Source organism: Schistocerca americana, chromosome 11, assembly GCF_021461395.2.
Source record: "Schistocerca americana isolate TAMUIC-IGC-003095 chromosome 11, iqSchAmer2.1, whole genome shotgun sequence".
In the NCBI taxonomy this organism is placed as follows: domain Eukaryota; kingdom Metazoa; phylum Arthropoda; class Insecta; order Orthoptera; family Acrididae; genus Schistocerca; species Schistocerca americana.
The window spans coordinates 92,776,573-92,787,121 of NC_060129.1; the positions used below are offsets into that span (position 1 = coordinate 92,776,573).

Here is a 10,549-nt window from a genome sequence, read left to right on the forward strand (position 1 = left end):
CAAATGTTCAAATGGCTCTGAGCACTATGGGACTCAACTGCTGAGGTCATTAGTCCCCTAGAACTTAGAACTAGTTAAACCTAACTAACCTAAGGACATCACAAACATCCATGCCCGAGGCAGGATTCGAACCTGCGACCGTAGCGGTCTTGCGGTTCCAGACTGCAGCGTCTTTAACCGCACGGCCACTTCGGCCGGCTACTGCATTACATCATCTTTGGTTCTTTATTATGGTATAATACCATAAGTGCACTCGATGTGCAGCGAACAGTTGAAACTAGGCAATAGTGTGAAATAAAACACTTTGTTTCAAATAAATAGACTGCCTGAGCGGAAAAGATTATTAAAAGCTAAATCTCTTTAGTGAAACTTGAAAAATAACTTCACTCTTCTGGAAATCGATTACTGCTTGACTGTCAGAAAGGTGGAAATAAAATATGAAACTAGTAACATATTTTAGCCCTCGGTAATTGTGCGAAAGTACAGAGTTATTACAAATGATTGAAGCGATTTCACAGCTCTACAATAACTTTATTATTTGAGATATTTTCACAATGCTTTGCACACACATACAAAAACTCAAAAAGTTTTTTTAGGCATTCACAAATGTTCGATATGTGCCCCTTTAGTGATTCGGCAGACATCAAGCCGATAATCAAGTTCCTCCCACACTCGGCGCAGCATGTCCCCATCAATGAGTTCAAAAGCATCGTTGATGCGAGCTCGCAGTTCTGGCACGTTTCTTGGTAGAGGAGGTTTAAACACTGAATTTTTCACACAACCCCACAGAAAGAAATCGCATGGGGTTAAGTCGGGAGAGCGTGGAGGCCATGACATGAATTGCTGATCATGATCTCCACCACGACCGATCCATCAGTTTTCCAATCTCCTGTTAAAGAAATGCCGAACATCATGATGGAAGTGCGGTGGAGCACCATCCTGTTGAAAGATGAAGTCAGCGCTGTCGGTCTCCAGTTGTGGCATGAGCCAATTTTCCGCGGGCTACGCGTGAAACTTGCCCGCACGCGTTCAACCGTTTCTTCGCTCACTGCAGGCCGACCCGTTGATTTCCCCTTACAGAGGCATCCAGAAGCTTTAAACTGCGCATACCATCGCCGAATGGAGTTAGCAGTTGGTGGATCTTTGTTGAACTTCGTCCTAAAGTGTCGTTGCACTGTTATGACTGACTGATGTGAGTGCATTTCAATCACGACATACGCATTCTCGGCTCCTGTCGCCATTTTGTCTCACTGCGCTCTCGAGCGCTCTGGCGGCAGAAACCTGAAGTGCGGCTTCAGCCGAACAAAACTGAGTTTTTCTACGTATCTGCAGTGTGTCATGACCATATGTCAATGAATGGAGCTACAGTGAATTTATGAAATCGCTTCAATCATTTGTAATAGCCCTATATTTTAATTCATTTGACAGCTCCAGGTCACAAAAATCCGTTTTGTTTTAATTTAACGTGAGAGCAATAAACGAAGAGGAAACAGTAAAACCTCTGAACGTATAGACAGGCCACGTGGAGGCGACCCACCTGCCCACCACAGCTGGCTGCTCTCTGCACCAGCCCCGGATCCACCACATTTCCCAAGGGCGGCGACGTCAGATGGCGGCTCCCAGCCACACTTCTGTAACCACAACAGGGAGGAGGGACTGCTCACACGCCACTCAACTGCGCATGCGCGAGAGGCAGCACGCAACTCTTCAAACGAATCCAATTCAAACAGTTGTCACGTGACGCTCATCGGAGGCAATTTGTTGTAATCGAGCACTGCACAGTCTTCCTAAAGCCTCCGACATACTTTGCTGTTGGCAGACGCTTGTATGAGCACTGTGTTTTGTTGTTGTATGTGGCGCATTTCCTTCGAAACTAAAGTTTTATTTTCGTTTCTTTTCTGTCGTTCGTGTTTTGTTGCTGCAGTATTATTCTGCAGTAGCGGGATACAGTTTTATCCTTAGTTAGAATATTAGTACTTACCAACAAAAATCTCAAAAATTTAACTCAAAACTAAAACAATGAAAATTTCCCGCAATTCTAAACAAGTCCCGGGTTTTTCCCGGTTTCCTCACAGATAAAAAAATTCCCGGGTTTTTCGCGGATCTCCCGGGTCGCATACACCCTGAGCTAGCAGCCTGCATATCCCCTTTAGAGCAAAAATTTAAAGCAGAACGTTGGACGTTCAGGCATACCGATAAACACTTTGCTAAAAACGGTAGATGTACGCAGGTGGCACAATGAAAGGGGCCTGATGGGTCCATAGTCCGCTTCAGTCACACATCCGGTTTGTCCGGAACACTTCATGCCGGCTTCCCTGTTCTTCCATTTCTGCAAACCCCAGCGACCTACCAGCTGCATTCTCTTCACCGTGCACCACTATCACCTAGTCGATTAGATCTGAGGTCATTCATCCAAACATACTCAACAGAAACTTCCTGGCAGATTAAAATTGTGTGCCGGACCGAGACTCGAACTCGGGACCTATGCCTTTCGCGGGCAAGTGCTCTACCGACTGAGCTACCCAAGCACGACTCACGCCCCGTTCTCACAGCTTTAATTCCGCCAGTACCTCGTCTCGTACCTTCCAAACTTTACAGAAGCTCTCCTGCAAACCTTGCAGAACTAGCACTCCTGAAAGAAAGGATACTGCGGGGACATGGCTTAGCCACAGCCTGGGGGTTGTTTCCAGAATGAATTCTATATACTGAACTTTTGCTATTACTGGTGACTGGCCACTGATGTAGAATTACTACACAAGACGAACGAGTGCTATATCGGAATAATGATGATGTACTTTTCACTGCGGTTCGACTTGGGTTTATTCGTATTTGGATCATAGTGGTGAAATATTGCATTAGTTTCCTTCAGCGTAGTTGTATATGCTTCACGGTCATCAGGCGTGTAGTCTTCGAATGCTACGTTTTTTTCGGGTTAGCAGTTTCATGAATTCATTGCTGGCACTGAAGACTGCTACCTTTGACAGAAATAGTGTCATTGTTAAACGTTACTTCGGAACCGCCCATGCATTGCTTTCGACTGTCAAATCTTAAGCCAAATACTGTACGATGAGACCGCGCAAGTATTTTGATACTTTCAGCCCAACATAAGGTGTTTAGTTTCTAACAGCCTTCATCTCCTCCCGGTCTTCTTCCTCAATTTGCTGCAACGCGGGCTCAAGCCTCTTACGTGTCTTTCGCGTGATCCGATCATCATCGACAAATAAACTTCTTTCGAAAGGTTATTCCTCAGTTGTAGGCGGAATAGGACTCACCTTGTCATAATTCCCTTCCGAAGGAACTAGCTCTTTCAAACTCTCCATTTTTCGCTACAGCACCAGTAACTTCTTTCTCTAAAGCACTCAGTTTATCTGTCACAGGCTGGACGCCTTTCTTATACTCCTCGTATTCTGTTATCGGCTTCGCCTTCCACTCATGGAACTAACTTTTCAGCTGTTCAAACGTCCTGTTCTTCACTTGTTTAACAAGCTTTTAATCGTACTCTGCAAATATATTTAAGGAGAAATTTTAAAAAGAAACAGGTCTCACGTTTCCTGTGAATCTTATCGTCGATAAACCGTAAGAATTTATCGGAATTCGATATCGTGAACGTCACAGCCATTGACATTCTTTTAACCTTTATATATCTTAAGTGTGCCTTTCAGCGTTTCATATTCCTCGTAATTCGGCACATTGTTGTATCTACCTCCTGAAAGAATCTTACACTCGCAATCGAGCTCTAGGTATGTTTTATATCAATTTATTGTATTTACGTGCTAGCATTTGTAATTTTGTACAAATGTCCTCCTTAGTCGCCAAGTTATATGATTCACTGGCGACATTATAGAATTAGATGGACAGAATGATCTCTCGTTCGAGGCGAAAGATGTATGTGAATTTCTCGAGTATGCAAATTCTAGACACGCCTTGAAAGATAATGTTAGAGAAAAAGATACCTCACAATAAAAAAATTGTAGTGTAGCTGCAAGCGACAAATTTTGTCAATGAAACCGGACTCTACATGTTAGTGCTGAAGTCAACAATGTCTCTCACTGTTAAATTTAGTGATTGGGTGTTTGACGAAGTCTTGCCTTCCATTAGGGCGGGCGCACAAGGGAGAACTTTTGTCGTGCAACTGCCTCGTCTTTTGCACAGAGTCTGTACAATCATATGTAAGACCACACACACAGCGACTCCCCAGAGACAACTTTTCAGTAGCTCCGGCCGCCGACAGAATGGCGAACCAACTGCCTCCGTCCTGTCCCCCCCGCAGGATACACGAGCGCGTGTGCACGGCAGACAATGCAGTTGCCATCTCTGCTGCCTGCAGTTGGAAACTTGCGAGTTTGTACACTGGCTGTTGTAAGGGACGAAGACATCGATAGTGAACTGATCGTAAATGAAGTAAAAAACAGACCTGCACTGTTCAATATAGAAACTTTGAAAGATTATTCTGACGCTAATTTGAAAAGCAAAGTGTGGGAAGAACTGTGTGTAAATGAGTACAATCTGAGGACATCCTCCACAGAAGAACGCCAAGCAGACAAGTTTTTATTTTACAGAGTTGCTTTTATTGACATACTTTCAACATTATCATCATCTTACGCTTCTTAAAAATGTTTTGTGGATAGAACAAATAAGTTTTTCAATATTGTTGAATCGTAGTGAAATCAGAGTCTATTGCACTGCCATGGAACAGATCCTCCATGGGACATATAATAGATTTTAAAATAGCTGCGTATATTGACAGCAGGTATAACTCGAGCATGGTCTATAAACTGCTGTGGACATTTGATGAGAAAATGAAGTCAACTTTACTCACTTAACCAAGTGCAAATTTTTCCAATTGGTACCTTAGTATCTAGGTATTTTGTATCAATAAGAAAAAACTAAAAATAGGCCCCCTTATTCATAATACTCTGCTAACTTGAAGCATTGCTAATTCTCACTCTGTCTTCTTCTATTGGCCTAAGTCAGAATGAAAAATAACACTCTGTAGCAGCTGTTTTAAGTTAGCTGACCATTATGAATAAGGGGGTTGATCTTAAAAGTAAGTAATTTGGCCATGGGGGTCTGAGGTAACAGTTCATTTTGGAAAAAGGGTCACTTGACCAAAACAGTTTGGGGATCCCTCTTTTATACAAAATGTAATGATTACTGTTACTAACTGGATTGCTGGATTTAGTAAATATCAAGCTAAATAAAAATGTGTAATTTAATGCAACCTACCGTAACTTAACACTGAGCCCCTCTTCGGGTGGAATCACCTGTCGTGTATTTGTATTTTGGTAGGAGGCGTGTATTTGTATTTCGGTAGGCGATGGCAGGCCCCAGATTTGGGACTAGCTCGTCAAATGACGTTACACTCGTGTGGAACTGAAGGATTTCTCTGGGTAACATCTTAGCTGTTGAAATATTAAAGTGAATTTCCCTTCCTTTAGTCTTTCAGACGTAAGTTGGCGAATCCAGTAATTCCTTTTCCGTTTTGACCTTTGTCGAATGATGACAGCACAAACCACTGCAGTCCCAAAACAATCCCTCCCTGAGCACTGCTCGGCTACACTACAGAAACCCTTGAAAACGGGTCCGCTGTCAGGAAACAGTTGCTCATCGTGTGCGAGCTCTCAAAAGCAGAAGCAACAATAAAGCAACAAAGACGGAATGGTTGCGCGACAGTAAGTCTTCCGTGTACGCCTGCCCTTAGAAAACACAGTGAGTGCAGAGTTAAAGAGATGTATTGAGGCCACATAATTCACTTCGAAAGTTTGAACAGTATTAGTGACGAGCACATTCAGAATTTACATCAATTACTACCTCATCTTGTCCCTAAAAATGAAAATTTGAAACATGTTCATACTCTCGAAATTATTTGACGATGACTGCGATTACACTTACCGGGTCATCAGAGTGCAGAGAAGAAATTTGCAAAAGCATCACGGTCAAACACCCAAATAGTGAAGAAATGCCGAGGGTCGAGTACAATGCAAATTCGATAAATTTGTACCAAAGAATGAAGGAAAACTTGATCATCGACTACCACATGAACTATTTCAATATCGAGGATGATGACTACACCAGAGACGAACTGGATAACATCAAATATCTCCGTGAGGCTAAGTTGTTAGCAGAATTTTTTAATGTGTCGAGAGCCATTAAAATTGTTGATGCAAAAAGGGCGAAACCTTCGGTGCCACGTGAAGGAAACCCCGTAGGGATTTTTTTCTTTTTCTCTCGACGATCCGCGACGTGATGGGAGCTGCTCCTTCTTGCACCTGTCGCCCGTCTTTAACTGGGGGGGGGGGGGGGGGGGGGCAGAACACAGGAACAGTGGCGACTCGCTAGCCTGAGGCAGACCAGGGAGCGAGGCCAAGCATTTGCAGCTTGTACGTACAGTTGGTGCGGCAATGCAGCACTTTCTGAAAGCACCTACAGTCACCTTATTTCTCGCACGAAATGTGTGGTTTTTGCCAGATAGTTGCAGCTCGTTTGAAGAGACTAAACAAAAACTTCACTTCTCTCTAATTTTCTGCTGGCATGACCGTCCCATCTGCATTTCCGTAACGAGTAAAGCAAAACATGTACTGCAGTAATTTACACGGTGCAAACGTCGGCGACATGTGTTGACGGAAGAGACCAGCTGCTGACAACGCCGCGACATCCTGCTTCCCTTAGTGTGCCACAGATTAGAACAGGGAATGCTTCGCAGCAGTTCGTGCACACAAACAGTGTCACGAAAACTAAATTAGCAGAAACACGGATTAAAAAAATATATAATGTGTAACAAAATTTTCAACACTACTATTAAACATGGAAGGAGCAACACTTTGTAACCATTTGGGAGAGTATGACAGTGGTTTTAGAAAGGGCAGAGTTTGCTCAGAACAGATTTTCAACCTACAGTCAGTAATTCGTCACAGATTTACAAAGTCCAAAGATATAGTTGTAACATTTGTATATTTTAAAAATGCATTTGACTCGATTGATAGGGCAACGCTTGATGAAGAGTGAACAGAGAATTTGCCATCAAATCTAAATCAGCAAACCTTATTCGTTGAAACGCTCACAAACACCACATCAAAAGTAAATTTTCGGGATGATATATCGAAGGCATTCGACATAAAAACAGGTGGAAGGCAAGGTAATGGCTTGTTTCCACTCTCCTTAACTGTGCACTAGAGAAAACAGTAAGAGAGTGGAAACAAAAACTGAAAGAGCAGAAGCCATCACCGATCAGACTGGGAACTAAAACCAAAGGCATTGAAATTCATTGCTTAGCATTTGCGAATGATTTTGCCATCCTTTTTGAAAATCTAACAAATTCTGGAATACAAATCAGTCTCTTGGAAGAAATAGCAAACAAAGCAGGTTGAATATCTAGAAAAACTTTATGACAAATATAAAAAATGCTCTGGAATCCCTAGCAGCAGATAAAGATGGTAAATAAATTTAAATATTTGAGAAATTATGCAACAAAATGGCTTAGAAAAATTTGTTTTAGAAGAAAGAGTACATAAAATGGAGAGCACTTGTGAAATAACAAGCAATATCTGCAACAAAAGGTGCCTGTCTAAAAATTTAAAGATACGGCACTACAATACTATAGTAAAACCAGAGTTTCTTTATGGAAATGAATGTTTAGTACTGAACTACAAAGTATACAAAATTGAAGTCCTAGAAAGAAATTCGAAAAATATTTGGGCACCAAAAAATACAGAGGTATGGAAATTAAGAAGTAATGAAGAAGTTTATCGCAACATTGGAAACATAAATGGAACACTACAAAAGAGGCGACTGCTATTTTTTGGACACTTACAGAGAATGAACAGCAACAGGTTAACCAAACAGATTTTTAGATATCTTTGGGACAAGAAGTCAACAATAGCCTGGACTCAAGAAGTTAGGATAGATATGGAAAGAAACAACATGAGTGAGAAAGACTCAAAGAAAGGTAATCCCGTGTAACAAATGAAAGCTGTCAGAAAGGCTATACACGCAGCTATAAATGCAGTAAGAAAATTGCCCAATTACAAGTAAGGGGACAAAATGAAAACAGTTGCTGAAAATGATTTTAATCATGCAATTTCATCGAAAAGGAGTTTAAAAGGCAACGCTTCACAGCTCTTGACCAGATTGAAATAATAATAACATCCAATGATCCAATGAAAATGTAAACACAAACACCAAATTTTACTTTGAGGTCTACGAAATAGGTCGAGGTAAAGGTTCAAAGGGAAACAAAAATAGTAAATATTACTAAAGATATAATTGGCAAGACAAGTATAAACAAAATAACCAACAACGATAGCCTGTGCGGTCCTCGAGCAATGATCACTAGAAACACACTTGTGCGAGGAACTGACATATAATGACGCTCTCTACACTAGGAAAGGGAGAGCTCCGCAGGAAGAATTAGCAAAAGAGTTGTGAGCGAGACTCAAAGAACTTTGAAGGTTAGGTTTCAGTCTTGACGATATCGACGATGCAGCAGCTTTTTTTGAATGTTCAGGTTAAAGTTGTTTCAGCTGTCAATTTTAACACAGTTATGCATTCCTCTGGCGGCGAAAAGGGAGCAACACTATTTGTGCTTAAATAATGACCACCACAATGGCATCAAAAATATGAAGAGTTTTTTAGGCAGAATGTCTATTGCAAGACGTGTGATGAATCCTGCAATCAGAAGGACAAATACATCTGCAAAAAAGATAAAGGAAATGTGTGCAACTTGCGTGGTAAGACCAAAGCATGAACGTAAACAGCCAAGGATTTAATGCAGAAAGTGCAAGACACACAGTAGAGTCTCGATAGTTCAAGGTAAACGGGACCGGAACCACCTCGAACTATCAAAAACTCTGACGATCGAAATTTAAATGGGAGAAAGAAATATTATAATATTGTAAGTAATACAACTCAACAGAATGAGATTTTCACTCTGCAGCGGAGTGTGCGGAGTGTTTCGCAGGAAAGCTTCTGTAAAGTTTGGAAGGTAGGAGACGAGGTACTGGCAGAAGTAAAGCTGTGAGTACCGGGCATGAGTCGTGCTTCGGTAGCTCAGTTGGTAGAGCACTTGCCCGCAAAAGGCAAAGGTCCCGAGTTCGAGTCTCGGTCGGGCACACAGTTTTAATCTGCCAGGAAGTTTCATATCAGCGCACACTCCGCTGCAGAGTGAAAATCTCATTCTGGAAACATCCCCCAGGCTGTGGCTAAGCCATGTCTCCGCAATATCCTTTCTTTCAGGAGTGCTAGTTCTGCAAGTTTCGCAGGAGAGCTTCTGTAAAGTTTGGAAGGTAGGAGACGAGGTACTGGCAGAAGTAAAGCTGTGAGTACTGGGCGTGAGTCGTGCTTCGGTAGCTCAGTTGGTAGAGCACTTGCCTGCGAAAGGCAAAGGTCCCGAGTTCGAGTCTCGGTCGGGCACACAGTTTTAATCTGCCAGGAAGTTTCATATCAGCGCACACTCCGCTGCAGCGTGAAAATCTCATTCTGGAAACATCCCCCAGGCTGTGGCTAAGCCATGTCTCCGCAATATCCTTTCTTTCAGGAGTGTTAGTTCTGCAAGTTTCGCAGGAGAGCTTCTGTCAAGTTTGGAAGGTAGGAGACGAGGTACGGGCAGAAGTAAAGCTGTGAGTACCGGGCGTGAGTCGTGCTTCGGTAGCTCAGTTGGTAGAGCACTTGCCCGTGAAAGGCAAAGGTCCCGAGTTCGAGTCTCGGTCGGGCACACAGTTTTAATCTGCCAGGAAGTTTCAATACAACTCAAATTTGAACTTTATTAAAATCAAATATTTACACACGTATTTGCATTGGCAGAATAACAATAATTATTTATTTAGCCAAGTAATAGTGAAGTGTCTGCGACGTTTGCTCGCGGCAGTGTGACACCATCGGTGTCGCCTCAGGCTGCTGTTCCATGTAGCATAAGGCGGCCTCGAGGGCAGCGCAGCCATCGATGTGACTCACCACCGGTGCAGCCGCTGCCTCGTCACCCTCGCACTGCCGTCGAATGTTAGCCGTGTCAATTACAGAAGAGTGTCACTTCCAACCGTTGGTCCGAATTTAACCACTCGCCTCCTTCCACCTCTTCTGCCTCTTCACACCCTGGCAATCCACTGATTAAATTACACAATGGTTGATCGTCCTCATCTGCTGAATTTTCAGTTTCTGTGTCTAGCATACTTTCCTATAGAATTTTCCTCTACAACTTATAAATTGTGTGACTATTTCGCTCCAAGATTCGCTAATCCAGTACACGACATCCTTCAAAGTCATTTTCTTCAAAGCTCCTACAATGCTTTCGTTGTCTTCGGAATGCAGCATTGACTGCAGCAATCGCAGTCGATACTTTTTTTTAGACATTCCAGAACGCCCTGATCCGTGGGCTGAATGGGGCAGGTGACGTTTGGTGGGAAAAACAAGGCGCGCATATCGTCGCACTGCAGTTCTCCTGCACTCGGATATGAGGACGCAGTATCCATGAGCGAAATTGCTTTGCATGGCAGTCCCCTTCCTTTTAAAAAATTCTTGCAGTGAGGTACAAATGAGTTAAAAAACCAGTTCTTGA

At 42.7% G+C, this 10,549-nt stretch overlaps 2 non-coding genes across 2 annotated transcripts; both read left to right on the forward strand.

Moving 5' to 3' along the window:
- The first annotated feature begins 9,033 nt into the window (after positions 1-9,033).
- Trnal-caa lies at positions 9,034-9,108 on the forward strand. Its single transcript has one exon. It is a non-coding gene; the product is annotated as a tRNA-Leu (tRNA).
- A 527-nt stretch (positions 9,109-9,635) lies between these two features.
- Trnas-uga lies at positions 9,636-9,710 on the forward strand. Its single transcript has one exon. It is a non-coding gene; the product is annotated as a tRNA-Ser (tRNA).
- The last annotated feature ends 839 nt before the right edge of the window (positions 9,711-10,549 follow it).